At 39.0% G+C, this 18,574-nt stretch overlaps 1 pseudogene; it reads left to right on the top strand.

The window, feature by feature from the left end:
• The first annotated feature begins 896 nt into the window (after window positions 1-896).
• Window positions 897-16,963, top strand: LOC100997892 (annotated as a pseudogene).
• Window positions 16,964-18,574: the final 1,611 nt, after the last annotated feature.

The raw sequence follows: 18,574 nt of genomic DNA, 5'->3' as shown, positions 1-18,574 counted from the left end.
ACTATCTGTAATAGCCCAAACAGGAAGTTGTCTGTTAAGAGAAGAATGAGTAAATAAACCACGGTCTATTTATATAGCAATAAGAATTAACAGACCCTAATACATAATAGACGAATGGGTCTCATAAACACGATATTGATTGAAGGAAGACAAAAGGTACATTCTTTTAAAGGTTTATAAAATAGTTTTTAAAAACAGCTACAACCAAACTGTCCAGTTAAAAATCAGTGAGTGATTTCCCTTGGGCAAGGATGGGGGTCGTGGCTGGATGGATGGTACTTAAGAAGTGCTCCTGGAGTACTAGAAATATTTTATTTCTTGACTTGGAGGTGTGTTTACTTGGTGAATATTATACATTTATGATTTGTGCACTTTTATATATGTAGAAAATAAAACAGAAAGCAAATTCAAAGTATCATCCTTTTGAGAGCTTCTGCTCTGTTTGACTTCGTTTTGACCTGTGGAGCAGTTGCGAAGGGGTCTTGGTCCTCTGCTTTTTTTTTTTTTTTTTTTTTGAGACGGAGTCTTGCTCTGTTGTCCATGCTGGAGTGCAGTGGCTCAATCTTGGCTCACTGCAAGCTTCGCCTCCCAGGTTCACGCCATTCTCCTGCCTCAGTCTCCCAAGTAGCTGCAACTACAGGCGCACGCCGCCACCCCCGGCTAATTTTTTGTATTTTTTAGTAGAGACGGGATTTCACCGTGTTAGCCAGGATGGTCTCGATCTCCTGATCTACTGATCCGCCTGCCTCGGCCTCCCAAAGTGCTGGGATTACAGGCGTGAGCCACCGCGTCCGGCCCCTGGTCCTCTGCTTTCATGTTCTTCTTGGTCCTCTTCCACCTCCTCTTTTCTTGGAACTTCCAGTATCAGAGCAGGAAGGAAGGCAATGGGATAATTGATGCCGTCAGCTTTTGGATCAAACTGCAAGTTCTCAAACAGCAAAATTAATGAGCTCAGGCTTCGAAGAAACCATGACCCTGAAAGCATCAGTTGCTTCCAATTGCATCCGTTGCCACGGGTGGTAAGAACAATGATGACTCATCATGCCTAGGTATTCCCAGCAGGTTCTCTGACTGATTCCTGACAGATGACTTTGGTGTGTCAGACTTTCAGCGTATTCTTTCCTCATGTGATGGTTTGAGGAAGAGTTACCATTCACATTCCTAATGGCTTCAGAATAGATGCAATTGTGGACTAGTAGGAAACATTTCTAACTCATCTCCCCTCCCCATCCCTAAAGGATTGTTTCTAACATTAATAGTCATGAAAATTAATTCACTTTTCTCAAATAACTTATTGTCATCTATCTAATGATGAGATGACCTGCTTTTTCTCCTTCACTGTTAAATATTGTGAATTATATTAATGTATTTCTTAATGTTGAGCTTTCCTTTGAATATTCTTTTGATGTACAACAGAATTTGATTCACTAATAGTTTATTTAGGACTTTGGCTGATGTACTGATGATATATGAGATTGGCTCTGTACACACACATGTATTTTGTGTATCTTTTTTGTGTCTGGATATGCACCTCATGCTGATTTCAAAAATAAGAAAGGAGAACTTTCCTTTTTCCTCATTACTCTGAAAAAGATTGACTAGAATGGAATTTTTATAATTGCTATTGTTATTTGAAAGCTTGAAAGCATTGGTTTGTAAAAATTATGCAGGCTGAAAGCCATTTTGAGGAGACTTCTTTGATAACTTTCTCAATTTCCTTCAGTTATTGGTCTTTTAAGGGGTTCTGTGTTTTTCTTTGATCAATTTTGACCATTTATGTTATCTTGGAGGATCATCTATTTTACACACTATTTACAGTATATTTGCAAAATTTTCAACTGTTTTATCAGACTAACTTTTTAATAATATATTCATTTTATCTATATCTGAGGTTTTAGCTTCTTTGTACTTCTGACCCAATTGCATGTGTGCTTTCTTTCTCCTTCATTAGACTACTTAGTCATTTACTAATTTTAAGAATAGCTTGTCTTTTATTTATTTATTTATTTATTTATTTATTTTTGAGACAGAGTCTTGCTCTGTCACCCAGGCTGGAGTGCAGTGGCTTGATCTCGGCTCACTGCAACCTCCGCCTCCCGGATTGAAGTGATTCTCCTGCCTCAGACTCCCGAGTAGCTGGGATTACAGTCATGTACCACCATGCCTGGCTAAGTTTTGTATTTTTAGTAGAGACGGGGTTTCGCCATGTTGACCAGGCTGGTCTCAAACTCCTGATCTCAGATGATCCACCTGCCTTCGCCCGATCTCAGCTCACTGCAAGCTCCGCCTCCCTGGTTTATGCCATTCTCCTGCCTCAGCCTCCTGAGTAGCTAGGACTACAGGCGCCCGCCACCACGCCCGGCTAGTTTTTTGTATTTTTTAAGTAGAGACGGGGTTTCACCGTGTTAGCCAGGATGGTCTCGATCTCCTGACCTCATGATCCGCCCATCTCGGCCTCACAAGGTGCTGGGATTACAAGCTTGAGCCACCTCTCCTGGCCGTCTTTTTATTTTATAATCTATTAGCTTTATCTTTTATCAAGCTTGTGTCCTATTTCCCTTTGCTTTACTTCATATAAATTTTGTTTTGGATACTTACTTTATTTATTTTTCATTCATTTGTATTTAATTATGAAACAGGTTAAAGCTTAGAGGAAAATTTCTCCTCTAAGTCCACTTTTGTGGGCAGATTACATTTTGCTGTGTTGTGCTCCCAAATTCATTGTTCTTTTAATGCTTTATTTCTCAAGTTAATAACCTATATAGTAAAAAAAGCAGCTGTTGACTCTCAGCTCTCAGCTTTTTTTTTTTTTTTTTTGTAGATACAGGGATCTTGCTGTGTTGTTCAGGTTAGTCTGAAACTCCTGGCTTCAAGGGATCCTCCTGCCTTGGCCTCTCAAAATGCTGGGATGACAGACATGAGCCACCATGCCCAGCCATGTCTCCCTCCTTACATATAATAAGAAAACAGATACACTGAGGCAACCTGTCACCTCACTCTTGGTTTCATTACCGTTCTCTGGAAATTTTGCTCTGACGTTTTGCAGTTAATGTATTAATTTTGCATTGAGTAGTTTCCATACAAGAGTTATAGCGTTTGCATTCTATTGGGTATTGTACTTGCCACTGTTATTTGAACATAATTTGAGGACTGAAACCAAGGTGAGGCAAGTGAAGTGCCCAGGGAGCAATATTTAAGGAGGCATCCTTTTTCAGGCTCATGAAGAATAGAATTAGCACATGAGAGTGAGTGCCTCCTTAATTTTGAGTACTGGACACTTCTTGCTCACTTAGCATAGCCCTGGACAATGAAGTGTTTTTTGTTTTGTTTTTTCATGTCCATCCTTTATCCTTCCTCATCTCAAAACATTTCAATGGAGTATTTTTTGGAGCAGTACTTGGATGAGACTCTGAGTCCCAGAATAGCAAAGAATTTCTTTCTTAGTACTCTACATGATCACTGTGGCGTCTTAATACATTGTAATATTAACTTAGCTGGCAACAGAAATTTTGTTTTGCAATCTGTCTTATTCAGAACAGTATTGACTTCCTGCTAGTCTCTTCTGATGTCCAATATGAGGAAGTCTAGTTGGTCAGCTAATTTTTGTAGGAGAGCCATGTTTAGGCTAGGTGCTATAGGATTCTCTTTACCCTGGAATTTCTTCACCAAGGTGTCCCAAGGTGTTAATCATTTTCCCTTGCTTTTTGGCTGGTGGTCTTAGAGTTTCCTTCGATTTTGTTTTTATTTAGTGATTGTTCTCAATTTGTTGTGTTTTCTTTACTAAGACTCTCTCATCTATTTATCTGTATGGTAAAACTTTGTTGCCCATCTTTCTAGTTTCTGCTGACTTTCATTTTTGGATCTTTTGCTTTTCTTTCTCCATGGACTTTTTGGTGGTAGAGGCAGGCAAACACTTTCCAAAGTCTTTCTCAATTTCCATCAATTTCAAGTTATTTCTTAAAATTGCCTGATAATGTGCCTATGTCCACAATATCCCTCCTTCCACTTTAGAAAAGAAAGGCATCCACACTTTATTTTGGTGCAATGCCTGAAGTGTAAACACTTTCTGGTTGTCAACAAAGGGGTACTTCCAAATATTGGTTTGGGGATAACCTGCTAATTAACACATTTGCCTTGGCTCTTAGTTTGCCTGCTCCCTCTTCTTTTGTCTGCTGTGTGTCTTTTTTTTTTTTTTTTTTTTTAAATCACTGAGAATATTCAGAGTATTGTATGTTTTATTAAAGAGAGGACTGGCCAGAGTGGGAATGTTCTGAATTCAGAATAACTGAAGCAGTACAGGATAGGAACTGGTTCTTTCAAATGAAGCTGGCATATTTTCCCAGAGCACCAAGTTTCAATATATATTTTAAAAACTTGATATGAACTATACAATAAAGTGGTTAAAACTTTTATTAAAATAAACTTATGCCATGAAATACTTACTCTAATTATAGTCAGTCTTCATCTTATTTCATCTTATAACATGTTTAATGTTTCCTTTTATTTACAACCCAATTTATTTTTTGATGAAAAGTTTCAGAAATCAAGTTAATAATATTCAAAGGAATGCCTAAAGTTTTCAAAACTGTTTTACATATTGTACAATCAAAATAATCTGAAGACCATTTCTCTATCCAAATTGTTTATCTTTAAGCAGTATCCCTTCTAATATTTACTATTTAAAATCCTTAAAAATTTGCCTTAGCACAGGAGAATTGCTTGAACCCAGGAGATGGAGGTTGCAGTGAGCCGACACAGTGCCACTGCCCTCCAGCCTTGGCGACAGAGTGAGACTCTGTCTCAAAAAAAAAAAAACCCAAAAACCAAAAAACGAAAACAAATAAAAATTTTGCTTTAGCATTATTTGTTCATTAAATACTTGCTTTAATACTACTAGTTTCCCTTTCCTCTCAGCCCATTGTCATATTTTGATTTTTATCACTTGCTTTGTAGAATATATGAGGTTTCTTTTTTTTTTTTTTTTTGAGACGGAGTCTCCCTCTGTTGCCCAGGCTAGAGTGCAATGGCGCGATCTCGGCTCAGTGCAACCTCTGCCTCCCGGGTTCAAGCAATTCTCGTGACTCAGCCTTCCAAGTAGCTGGGATTACAGGCACCCGCTAACACACCCAGCTGATTTTTGTATTTCTGATAGAGGTGGGGTTTCACCATACTGGCCAGGCTGGTCTTGAACTCCTGACCTCAAGTGATCCGCCCTCCTTGGCCTCCCAAAGTGCGGTCATTACAGGCGTGAGCCACCTGCCCAGCCAGAATATGTGTTTATTTTGAGTCCTTTAACAAAGTCATAAGAATTTTGGGAATTCACCGTTACTTTATTGAGAAAATCTCTTTGAAAAGATGCCAATAATTTATAGCCAATTATATTGATTTCTCTTTTTCATATTGAGAATTGTTTTTTAAAAAGTTTGTATGTGTGAAGATTTTTGCACTGTAGTTAAAGAAACCACCTGTGTGTTGGTTAAACCATGAGTACATTTATTCAAAGAAATTGAGGTGGGGTTACTCGGAGGATCAAAGGAAAATCTGAAGAAACAGGCAGCCTCAAAAGGTCTTAGCTGTAGCAACTTGCTCCATTGTTTAAATAAATAGGATTGAACTTGTATTTTCCCTCTATTCAATATTTAAGGTCTCAGAAGATAATAGAATTGGTGAAATTTAAGTAAAGTGCTCACTCTTTTGCTTTAACAGACCCTAGAGAGCTGGTAGGCAGAGCCTCAACAGACCCTTTTAGCTTCCAAAGGGAGTTCAGAACACCGTGATTCACAACCACAATACATCACATATATTGAGAAAAGATAGTTCCACCAAATAAAGTTGAAATGCTGACAAGAAGGGGCAAGAAATCTTGGAAATAGGTTTATAAAAAATTTATTGTTTCCTTTTTTATTATTATGGAAAAGAGTCAGTTCTACTTAAGCCAGACTTTGCCAAAATAAAGCGATAATCGTTTCTTTTGGGGACTCCTCTTTGTAGCTCCAAGTGCCACTAACAATTCTTAGGACCTGAGCTATAAGCCGGGTGATTTCACTTAATACGATCAATGACTTCATTTAAATGGCTCTAATGTGCAGAGGAAACGGAGCCCATCAGCATTCCCTGCAGGGGACTGCCATGGCTTTTGTCAACTTGAACAGCTAGCTTTCAAATGTTTTGAAACCACTTTCAGGGTGGTCATGTAGTTGCTTTTTGGAAATCAGAAGATGTTCCTGCCTCTTTTAATATGTGACTCCTCAGATTCAGAAAGCGCTCACTAGTCTTAAGAGTGAATTACCCTCAGTGATCCCCCACTACCAACCCATATCTAACCCTATCCCCTGGAGGAACTATCAGAGAAATTGGTACCATGGACATAAGAGGAAGGCATAGTGAAGCAGAGAGGCCCGCATTATGAAAATCAGTGGACAGCAACATTATTTACAACTTTGTAATCACCCAGGAGCTTGAAAATCGAAGCCAATCTGGCACCATGAGCTCTAATTTTTGTTGGAGTTCTTGGAACTGACTCTGAGGGATGACTGTTTAGCCATTTTGGAGTGTGGCGTACGTGGCTGCTGGCATACAGAGGTTGGATGTAAAAGGGCCTTTGCCCTCTCTTAGGAACATAGAAAGGAACTAAACTGTGTCAAATAGGTTCCAAATGGTGGCCTAGAATACTATTTACAACTAAGGTACAATGAAATTGAGGAAGTCTTTTCCTCTTTTGCAGATACCATCATTATTCACATATTTCTTCAAAGTTAATTATTTGCATTGGGTAATTTTTAACAGAAATGTTATAATTGCTTCTCAAATTTAGTCTTTTTTTTTTTTTTTTTTTGAGACGGAGTCTGGCTCTGTCGCCCATGCTGGAGTGCAGTGGCCGGATATCAGCTCACTGCAAGCTCCGCCTCCCAGGCTTACGCCATTCTCCTGCCTCAGCCTCCCGAGTAGCTGGGACTACAGGCGCCCGCCATGTCGCCTGGCTAGTTTTTTGTTTTTTGTTTTTTGTTTTTTTTAGTAGAGACGGGGTTTCAACGTGTTAGCCAGGATGGTCTCAATCTTCTGACCTCGTGATCCGCCCATCTCGGCCTCCTAAAGTGTTGGGATTACAGGCTTGAACCACCGTGCCCGGCCTAGTCTTTAGTCTTAAGGTTGATGCTCTCCATGTCCTTCGAAAAACAGATATGTTGCTTTTATTATATCCTGGCCTTCAGATGGGATTATTCTGTTTGGTTGTTTGTTAATATATACTTTGAGCCACTTCTTTGTGGCTCTGGGTGAGATGCTCTAGGTACAATGACAAGTGATACCTGTGTTGTCCCTGTCACAAAAGTGGATAGCCTAAGTTGGGACTTTTACCTCCACTCCAAATATATATATCACACAACTGCCATATGCCAGGCACCACTCTAGGTGCTAGGGATACAGCAGTAAACACACAAATGCAACCCCTGCCCATGTGAAAGAGAATAAGACAATAAATAAGTAAAGTGCATGTTGTATGGAGGTGGTGAATGCCAAAAGGAAAAATTAAGCAGGCAAGAGGGCTCATTGAAAAGATGACATTTGGGTAAAGGCTCATGTATATATGTTCTGTTGGTTTTATTTCTCTGGAGAGCCCTGACTAATACACAATGACTTTGAGAAGTTACTGCTTTTAATTTATCATACTATTCAGACTGCTGAGAGTCTTCTTAGTGTGTATTCAGTATGTTAAGATAACTTGTGGATGAATAATAAATAGGAGAAAATTTATCCAAACTTAAGCCTTGCTTTGGTTAAAAGGGCTCCTCTTACAAGGTAGAATGTTATTATTTGGCATTTAAACCCAAATGAAGGCTCGTAAGACTAATTAATTAAAAGTTTTTAAATCACAACTGGGCAAAAAATAAATGGAACTGCCATGCTCGCCAAGTGTGCATGCGTGGTGTGCATGGGAGACAGCACGAGGCTAATCCCACTCATCTTGCAGGTTGCTCCATTTTTCTCCTAAAATCAATAAGACAAAAGCTGGTCAGATTATCAAGAGCCCTAGTTAAACACAACAGTAGCATTTGGAAGGGGTTGCTCTCAGCAGGCAGTGCCTGACCACACCAGGAGATGAACAGGCTCTGTATCTGAAGCCGTCATGCCTAGTTATGGTCCCCCACTGTTCATGATGCCTGGAAGGGAGGCCCCCTGTACCCTAGAAAGCTGAGTGGGTTCTACTGTCTGCTTTACTGCTTAAAAACGCTCTTCTTTGGATCTGGACTTTACCTCTATCTGATTTTTTTTGTTTTTCCTATTATATGATTTGGCACTGAGTCTGTCACTGCTGCTAACTCAGCAGTTCGAGGGTCATTGCCCCATTGCCTCACGGAAAGAATTTCATAGCTTCCGGTATCCTCTCTCCTTCATTATACTTTGATTTCAGCATTGTTATTTTTCCTCTTGGGTGTTGCAGCTCTCTCTCTCCTTCCCATATCTTGTTGGTTTTCTACTAACTCCTCCTTCTCCTCCTTTTTTTTGGATGGAGTCTCACTCTGTCACCCAGGCTGGAGTGCAGTGGTGCAATCTCAGCTCACTGCAACCCCTGCCTCCCAGGTTCAAGCTATTCTCCTGCCTCAGCCTCCCAAGTAGCTGGGACTACAGGTGCTCACCACCATTCCCTGCTAATTTTTGTATTTTTAGTATTGCTGTAATCAATCCACATGTCCAGAAGCACCTAGAAACTCTAATTCTTTGTAGGTATCAAACCCTAGGACTCTTTCCCCTAGTCACAATATGTAATCCCTGATTTCCAAATGCAGTCTTTTCATATACATTTTCCACTGTACATACTCTCCGACCTGGAAAACTCTTATACAAACACACTCTCCCCTAGGAAGCCTTTATAAATGTTCCCAGGAAGAATCAGTCACCCAATAGTGTCCTTGTCACATCTTAAGTTCTACACCTTTATTTGTTCTACGTGAATGTAATCTCCCAGAGGGTGTAATCATCTTTTTTTTTTTTTTTTTTTTTTGAGATGGAGTCTTGCTCTGTTGCCCAGTCTAGAGTGCGCGGCACGATCTCGGCTCACAGCAACCTCTGCCTCCTGGGTTCAAGCGATTCTCCTGCCTCAGTCTCCTGAGTAGCTGGGATTACAGACGTGTGTCACCACACCCAGCTAATTTTTGTATTTTTAGCAGAGACAGAGTTTCATCATGTTGGTCAGGCTGGCCTCAAACTCCCAAACTCAGGTGATCCACCCGCCTCAGCCACCCAAAGTGCTGGGATTATAGGCGTGAGCCACCATGCCCAGACCCATCTTTTTCTTTTAGTTTAGTTCTTAACAAATAGTCAGACACAAAGTGGATATAACAATATTTTGAATGATGAATAACTAAGTGAATATTTCCAGATTCCCTGGTGCTCTCAAAGTGTTATGTTACAAAAGAAAAGCAAGTCTAAAATACCTACCTCAAATTTTATCTTTACTATGATTTCAAACCAAATAAAAAACAAGTGGGGTAAAAACTGACATGGGAAATAATTGAAGAATTTTGGTGTGTTAGTATGATAATATTAGGTAATTTTTTCTGTTTCAAGGGCTGCTATGAATCTATTTGAGGGCAGTAAGATGGATTCTTTCCCTTCAAGTCTTTTTTATTATTATTTTATAATTTTTCCAGAATTGGTCATGACTGCTACTTCCAAGGTCATCCTACACAATAGAAATAGAAGTAATTGACTATTATATTTCCTATCCTGAATTACATTCAGCTACATTGTCAAGTCAAAACCAACTCTTATTACACAATATCCATCGTGTATCAGCCTACTTTAAAAAACGTCATGCCAACAACTCAAGAGAATTAAACATATTTTTTTCTAGTTACATGTACCCATCTAATGTCCTTTATTTGACATTAAAATTAAAATTTCCTCAATGAATTTCTTTTCCCCCTTGTCACTCTGCATAAAGCCAAGATGCACAAAAGGCCATAGCTGCAGTGGCAGGTAAACTAGAAAACACATGTTTATTGGGACTGGGAGACAAGATGGGTTTTCTCTGTTAGCCCATGTTGAGAGTGCATAAATACCAGTTTGTACTTGTTTTGTTTTAGGATTCAAATGTACAATATGTACCGGACCTGGAAAGCCATGAAACGAACATAAAAATAGTTAGTTTGGTGATACTCAGCAGAATCAAACAGAAATCATCTCAAAGGTGTTAATCGCTAAATTCCTAGCCATTATAGTTCCCTCAAACAAACTTCCACTTACTATGTTCTCACCATCAGAAATTATAAAGCATATGTGGAAACAATCTACCATGAGTTAAGGAAATTCAAATAGCCATCCTCAAATTTTCAGATAAATGAACATAAGAAGAAATAATGGAAATGATGACTATAATAGCAAAAAGAGTGAATAACAATTGACCAAACAGTTATGTATAAGAAATGTACAGAAATCAGATATTACCGTCATTGAAGAAAAGCAAAACCTTACAACATGTGAGTTAAGTAGTAAATTAGAATAGCTGAATTCGTGAACTGGAAACACTGGTTTAGACAGCTCAAAAGTAAGGCAGTGATAAAATGATGACATCAGGGATCGAAGCTCACTCTACTTTTTGAGTCCACCAATGATTCGTACACAGATATTTTCTTCCCTTCTCTTGAGGATTATATTTCCCTTCTTCATTAATATCAAAATTGTTCACGTGGTTTAACTTGACTACTGTAATTTGAGCCAACATGATGTGTCATTTCCAGTCAAAAACTTTTTCAATGCTCTCTCTTTTCTGTCATGAGACTTATTATGTTCTAGATGGAAGCTGTCCTATCAACCCAGTGCTATTGTGTAGATGATGTGGAACAGAGCAACAGCTGTCCATTGCATATGTAGAATGAAGGAGGTTCTTTTAAACTATTGAGATTTGGGGGATTATTTGCTACTGCAACATAACCTATCCTGTTCTGACTGATTTAAAAAAAAAAAATAGTACTAGAAGTCAAATGCTACCATAAGAGAAACAAACAAATGAAAAAACAAAAGTCCAAATGCGTGTAGTGTTGGCTTCAGGACTTACCAGGAGGCAAAGGAAAACACATTTTAGAGGTTAGAAGCATAACTTTGAAATAACTAAACTTTTGCCTAAAGCAACTTGGCAAGCTGATAATATATCTAATGAGCTTTTCGCTTTAGGTGAAGTGGTTGAGATATTGAATGTTAGTAGTGTGCCTTTGTTACTATTGGTTGCATTTGACAATGTTCTCCAAAAATATATGAGGCCCCAAAATAATTGGCCCATTTCAGAATATCTAGAGTTTTAGGTTTGAAAGAAAAAAACTTCATCTCAGTTGAGAAATTACTTAAGAAACTAAAACCTTGTTAAAAGTCATTCTCATAAGAAGAACTAAAGTCAAAACAATGAGGGAACCATGTTCAACCATGTTCATGTTTGTTGTTCAAACCTCTGAATTAAGATAGTGTCTAGTAAATACTTTTGGTTCAACAAAATGGCTAAGAAAAATGAGACAAAGAACATGGATTTCTCATGGGAATCTGATAGGCTTGAAGTGCCCAAAATTAAATTGAGAGAAAGATTTGAAGAGAGTAGAGCACATCTTCAAATTAATTGGGAGGGGAGGGGTGGCAAGTAAAGTTAGCATGCAAAGTTGGCTGTAAGCAAGGCAATGAAAAGAGCCTTGAGAATTGTACAAATCAGCCTGGACTAAAGGAGACCGTAACTTCAGGACTCAAAAATATATTGGTATACCCTGGTATACCAATTTTTACATTTTATTTATTTTGCATTTTTTTGGCAGAAGATGGACTGTGAAAGATGCTCAGTTCCTAAGGAGGGGCATATCCAATGTCCGCTTCAAATGTGGCCAAAAGGAATAATGGAAAAGAAATATTTCCCAGAAGGTGGAGCCAAAGGCCATGGAAAACAACAAGCTGTTCTGAGGGTGTAGAATTACGGACTAAGCAAGGAATTAATCAGTACACCTCCAGTGTAGAAAAACTTTGCAATATCTGCCCTGAATGATGTCATAATTTCCTCCAACAAGTGAGTATTGTCTGTTTCCTACTTTTGTAGCTATCCTATTCCTGTTCCACTGTTGTACATGCGGTTGTGCGGTAGAGTAGAGGTGGGGCAGACTTGTCATTGTATTGGTTTCAGAACAAAAGGACCCCAATCCAGACTTATGCAGAGATTATCATGAGATCCTGCACTTCAATGCTGATGCTGTGACTGGATAGGACTTTTGGGTTTTCTTTCTTGGAGTGGGAGAGGGGCACCCATTGAATATATTTTGTGTGTGGAAAGGAGCATGAACTGAATATTTGTGATCAGAAGTTTGGATTGTGATGAATTGTATTTTTAATTACAAATATCTCTGCTCTTCCTTTTGGGATGGTGATACTTTCCTATGCAACTGGCATCAGGCATATCTATATGACTTACTTTGGCCAATAAAATGTGAACATAATAAATAATTGTTAATAATAAATTATTAACACAACCAATAAATTATTAAAAAATAATAGTTAACACATTAACTAGAACTAACTAGAACTCTAATTTTAAAAATCAAGGTAGTTCTGAAACTCTCTTTGTGAAACACTGTTAGTCCATTAAACATCCTTCCTTTATAAATTACCCAGTCTCAAGTATGTGTTTATTAGCAGCATGAGAACAGACTAATACAGGGGCCTTCACTAAATCACGTGGTGAACTGAGATCATTTTTGGCCACATAGTAGGTTTTTTGAAACACAAACATACAAACATGTGCTATCCCTCATTAGGAAAAATCAGAAACAAAATAGACCTACTTTTTAATATTTAAGGTAGAAAGGAGAAAAGTTTTACTAAGTCAATTATATAGGATCCTGAACAATTCACAAAGAGGTAATACAAAGAGATATCCATCAGAAATATGAATACATTAAGAGGTAGCTATTAACAGAAAATGTTGATGGCTGTGAACAGAGCCTTTGTCTTATGCTCTTTGAATCCTCAACAGCAGCTTATTTGGATAGAGTTGGTAATGGCCTTGATGTCCTCAGATATAGCATGCCAAGTCAATTCCCTGGGTAGGAGCAGGTGCACAGATCATTAGCTCTCTCTGGAGGCGATAGTGCTGTAGCTGTTACAATGAGCCTAGAGGGAGTCTTGTCCTACTGTGTGATTGACGATATCCTTGATAAAATAGTTCTCAATACATGTTGCTTTGGACGAAACGCCCATGTTGGAGCACACTTGTTTCAAGATCTTGTTAAAGTAGATGGAGTAGTTCTCTGTAGGGCATCTCTCATGCTAATCTTCTGAGTTTTGGTAAAAGTTTCTTAGAGTTGCTTTTGGAGATAGCAAACAAATGTTCTTAAAGTCATTTATGGTGATAGCAAACTACTTAAAGGAAGAGCCAGGCATAGTAGATTCAGCCTCCCACTGCTTAGAGATAAAAAGACTGTCAGATGGTACCAAGTAGGAACTATTTATAGTTGCCATATTCAAAGAAAGCGTAGGGACAACCCAGTCTCTGATTGGACGAAAAATAAATAATGCATGTAAATGAGTTGATCAAATTCCACTCTGATTTTATAGCGTTCATATTTGGCATGAACCACTCAGAAAGCAACACCAGACAGCCTAGTCCCCAAGTGTGGCCTGTACCAAGAGTACTTTGAAAAGATTCTTCCTACAGCACCTAAATTTTGTAGGTTTCAGCTTCAACTACTTGAGAGAAACTAACCTCCTTAACCTAAGTCTATAAGAAATGACACTGGTCAAGTTTGGGTCATAAATCCAGCCACCTACAATCAACTGCTGTCAGAAGCTGCCTTTTTGAGTCAACCCTCACTTGAGCAGGAATTTTCTGACCTGGAAAAGAAGAGTGATCCTGGAAAACATAGCACTTAGATTGAGGGACCAATGTCTCCAGGACTGATTCAAAATCTTAGTAAATTGGAAAAATTATTTTAAAAATTATGGAGAAGGAGTTGGACTAGCAAATTAGGAAACAGGTTAAACCAAGATACCATAAAAGGTTGAGAACATTATGAAGATAATACTTAAACTTCAGAGCACGAAATGATATTTAAAGACTTCAATGAAAAAGCAAAGCAACAGAGGCTGTCACTTCATAAGTGGTACATTAGAGCATATGCACAAAGTACTCTATAATCTTGAAAACAAACTGCTAAAGAAAACAAACCACATAAGAAAACATGTTAAAGCTGAGAGAAATTTAAAATGTCTCCCTCACCCCCTGCTGTGTTAATGTACTAGTGGATTGGGTGATTCACAATCCATGAATTATTAACACAACCAAAAAATTATTAGCAAGAATACATTAACTAGAACTCTAATTTTAAAAACCAAGGTAGTTCAGAAACTGTCTTTGGTATATGATGTTGAAGTCTGATAAAAGGAACTCACTGGCAGCTAGTGTACTTGGTGTTAGCCAAAAGTGTGCTTGGCCAGCTCCCCAGGCAGCAAGAAGCATTTGGCCTTTTGAACTGCCTGGAGGTAATGGTCAATCATCTGTTACAATGGGTCAGGTGGGAGGTCTTACCAGTGATCCACTCAAGGATGCCATTGCAAAAGGAATTTATGATTCACATGGCCTTGGATCAGATGTCAGTGTATCTGTTTCAACATCTTACAAGATTACTAGATTATTCACTTGGATTCTCCCTGCAACTGAACTTCTATTTCTCTCGTCTTTCTTGATCTTAACCCTGGTATCTTGTTGGAAAATATTCTGATGCGATGGAGCTTCCATGTTTGCTATAAGGAGGCAGGTCATCTATGGAACAGAAAATCTCACAGGCCAAATAAAGATGATAGATATGCATGGTTGGTTAAACAAATTTAAAATCTGCTGCAAGAAGCAAGGGAAAAAGATAGTGTAATTTTACATACTTAGAATAGGGAGCAAGCAAGATGGGAGGACCATAGTGCTGACGCTGGGAGTACAGAATGTGCAAACATCCTGTCTTTCTCTGCCACATTAACTTTCCCAGCTAATGGTGTGATTACAAGGACTACCACTGAGATTCCAACAAGGGAGCCCACAGACAGAAAGTACCATAGGAGAGGATAATGACACATACTTGCTCTGTGAGAAAGACATGCTAAACAGCTATGAGTTTTATTTATTTCTTTTTTTAAATTGACAGATAAATCTTATATATATTTATAGTGTACAACATGATGTTTTGATATATGTACACACTGTAGAAGAGCTAAATCAAGATAATTATCCATTACCTCACATATGTATCTTTTTGTGGTGAGAACATTTAAAATCTACTCTCATAGCAATTTTCAAGTATACAATCGTTGTATTAATTACAGTCACCATGTTTTACAATAGATCTCCTGAACCAAACTTATTCCTCCTGTCTAACTAAAATTTTATATGCTTTGACCAACATTTCCCCAACCCGTAACGTTTGGTAATCTCTGTTCTCCTCTCTGCTTCTATAAGTTTGATACACTTAAATTCCATATACAAGTGAGATTATGCAGTGTTTGTATTGTTGTGCCTGCTTTTTTTTGCTTACCCTAATGTTCCTTAGGTTCACCCATGTTTTCACCAATAGCATGACTTCCTTGTTGTTAAAGGCTGAATAGTAGTGTGTTTCTTGAACAGAGAACACATGGTGGCAGAAGGGGTGTCCTCAGTAGGTGGCTGAATCAAGGCCTTGAAAATACTGGGTGCTCGTATAACCTTCGGTGTACCCTGGATATTTAGTGTTAGCTGTTAGCTGTATATTTAGTATAGCGTAAGTATCTTGTGCTCAGGTGTCTTGTTTATTTTAGGCCTCATGAATATAGGTATCTCTTTGTCCTCCCATTTCTTAACCTATGTATGACATACTTATTAATTTCCATGAATACATAATAAATGACTTTCATACATTCACGTCCAATTCATTTACTTGCCCTCTATAGAAGAAATAAATATTCTCAAATTATACAAAAAAATACATATTATACATGGCTTTCTTGGAGCCCTTTCTAGAGATTGTAGAACACTTCAAAACTTTAGGCATATCAAAATCTGTTTCTAGCTTCCTCGAAAAGAGAAAAAGTGTCTACAGGTGATAAGGAAAATCCTGCAGATACTTGCATTCAAAGAAAGTCTGGAAAAAGTCTGATTGCATACAAAATAGTGGAAAAAGGCATGTAAAAGTATCTGCAGTTCTGCTTTGCTTAAATGAGGCACCTTCCAGAGAAGTTATCCATTAAGGGGTGTGTGTGTGTGTGTGTGTGTGTGTGTGTAAGGGATATAGTCCTTTTGGTTTGGCATTAGAGGGCACTACTTCGCAGGGGACACTTGGTTGTGGGAAGCAGGGCGGCGAGGCTCGCGCTGAAGTCCCAGACTTGGTCTTCCCTGGCCGAGGCTCCAGCGCCGTCTGCTCCGGAAGGGAAACTATGCCGAGCGGGTCGAGGCCAGAGCGCCGGTGTACCTGGCGGCCGTGCTGGAGTAGCTGACCGCCAAGATCCTGGAGCTGGCTGGCAACCCGGCCCGCGATAACAAGAATACCCGCATCATCCTGCGCCACTTGCATCTGGCCATTCGCAATGACGAGGAGCTTAACAAGCTGCTGGGCAGTCACCATCTCACAGGGACGTGTCCTGCCCAACATCCAGGGCGTGCTGCTGCCCCAGAAGACCAAGAGCCACCACAAGGCCAAGGGCAAGTAACGTCTCCAGATAATAAAGCCCAGCAAAGTAGATGACCTACTTTTCGAGGGGAAAGAAAAAGTAAAACCAAAAGGCAGGCACGAGGTTCAAGTAAAAGTATAGGCCGATAATGCCCAAGAGTATTTCAATGAAGTCTCTCCATTCTTTCATTCATTACCTTCATACTCTTGATACTCTCCACTTTGTTTTCTTTACCAACATTATGTCACACTGGTTTCCTGAAAGCTGAGTTTAGCACTGGATTTCCATGCAAGCTGTATTAGGTTGGTGCAAAAGTAATCGCATTAAAAGTAATGGCAAAAACCGCGATTACTTTTTTTTTTTTTTTAATTTATTTATTATTATTATACTTTAAGTTGTAGGGTACATGTGCATAACATGCAGGTTTGTTACATATGTATACTTGTGCCATGTTGGTCTGCTGCACCCATCAACTCGTCATTTACATCAGGTATAACTCCCAATGCAATCCCTCCCCCCTCCTCCCTCCCCATGATAGGCCCCGGTGTGTGATGTTCCCCTTCCTGAGTCCAGGTGATCTCATTGTTCAGTTCCCACCTATGAGTGAGAACATGCGGTGTTTGGTTTTCTGTTCTTGTGGTAGTTTGCTAAGAATGATGGTTTCCAGCTGCATCCATGTCCCTACAAAGGACGCAAACTCATCCTTTTTTATGGCTGCATAGTATTCCATGGTGTATATGTGCCACATTTTCTTAATCCAATCTGTCACTGATGGACATTTGGGTTGATTCCAAGTCTTTGCTATTGTGAATAGTGCTGCAATAAACATACGTGTGCATGTGTCTTTATAGCAGCATAATTTATAATCCTTTGGGTATATCCCCAGTAATGGGATGGCTGGGTCATATGGTACATCTAGTTCTAGATCCTTGAGGAATCGCCATACTGTTTTCCATAATGGTTGAACTAGTTTACAATCCCACCAACAGTGTAAAAGTGTTCCTATTTCTCCACATCCTCTCCAGCACCTGTTGTTTCCTGACTTTTTAATGATCGCCATTCTAACTGGTGTGAGATGGTATCTCATTGTGGTTTTGATTTGCATTTCTCTGATGGCCAGTGATGATGAGCATTTTTTCATGTGTCTGTTGGCTGTATGAATGTCTTCTTTTGAGAAATGTCTGTTCATATCCTTTGCCCACTTTTTGATGGGGTTGTTTGTTTTTTTCTTGTAAATTTGTTTGAGTTCTTTGTAGGTTCTGGATATTAGCCCTTTGTCAGATGAGTAGATTGCAAAAATTTTCTCCCATTCTGTAGGTTGCCTGTTCACTCTGATGGTAGTTTCTTTTGCTGTGCAGAAGCTCTTTAGTTTAATGAGATCCCATTTGTCAATTTTGGCTTTTGCTGCCGTTGCTTTTGGTGTTTTAGACATGAAGTCTTTGCCCATGCCTATGTCCTGAATGGTACTACCTAGGTTTTCCTCTAGGATTTTTATGGTATTAGGTCTAACATTTAAGTCTCTAATCCATCTTGAATTAATTTTCGTATAAGGAGTAAGGAAAGGATCCAGTTTCAGCTTTCTACTTATGGCTAGCCAATTTTCCCAGCACCATTTATTAAATAGGGAATCCTTTCCCCATTTCTTGTTTCTCTCAGGTTTGTCAAAGATCAGATGGCTGTAGATGTGTGGTATTATTTCTGAGGACTCTGTTCTGTTCCATTGGTCTATATCTCTGTTTTGGTACCAGTACCATGCTGTTTTGGTTACTGTAGCCTTGTATTATAGTTTGAAGTCAGGTAGCGTGATGCCTCCAGCTTTGTTCTTTTGACTTAGGATTGTCTTGGCAATGCGGGCTCTTTTTTGGTTCCATATGAACTTTAAAGCAGTTTTTTCCAATTCTGTGAAGAAACTCATTGGTAG

This window comes from Papio anubis, chromosome 6 (genome assembly GCF_008728515.1).
Source record: "Papio anubis isolate 15944 chromosome 6, Panubis1.0, whole genome shotgun sequence".
NCBI classification, from domain to species: Eukaryota; Metazoa; Chordata; class Mammalia; order Primates; family Cercopithecidae; genus Papio; species Papio anubis.
This window is presented reverse-complemented; position numbering and strand designations above follow the sequence as displayed.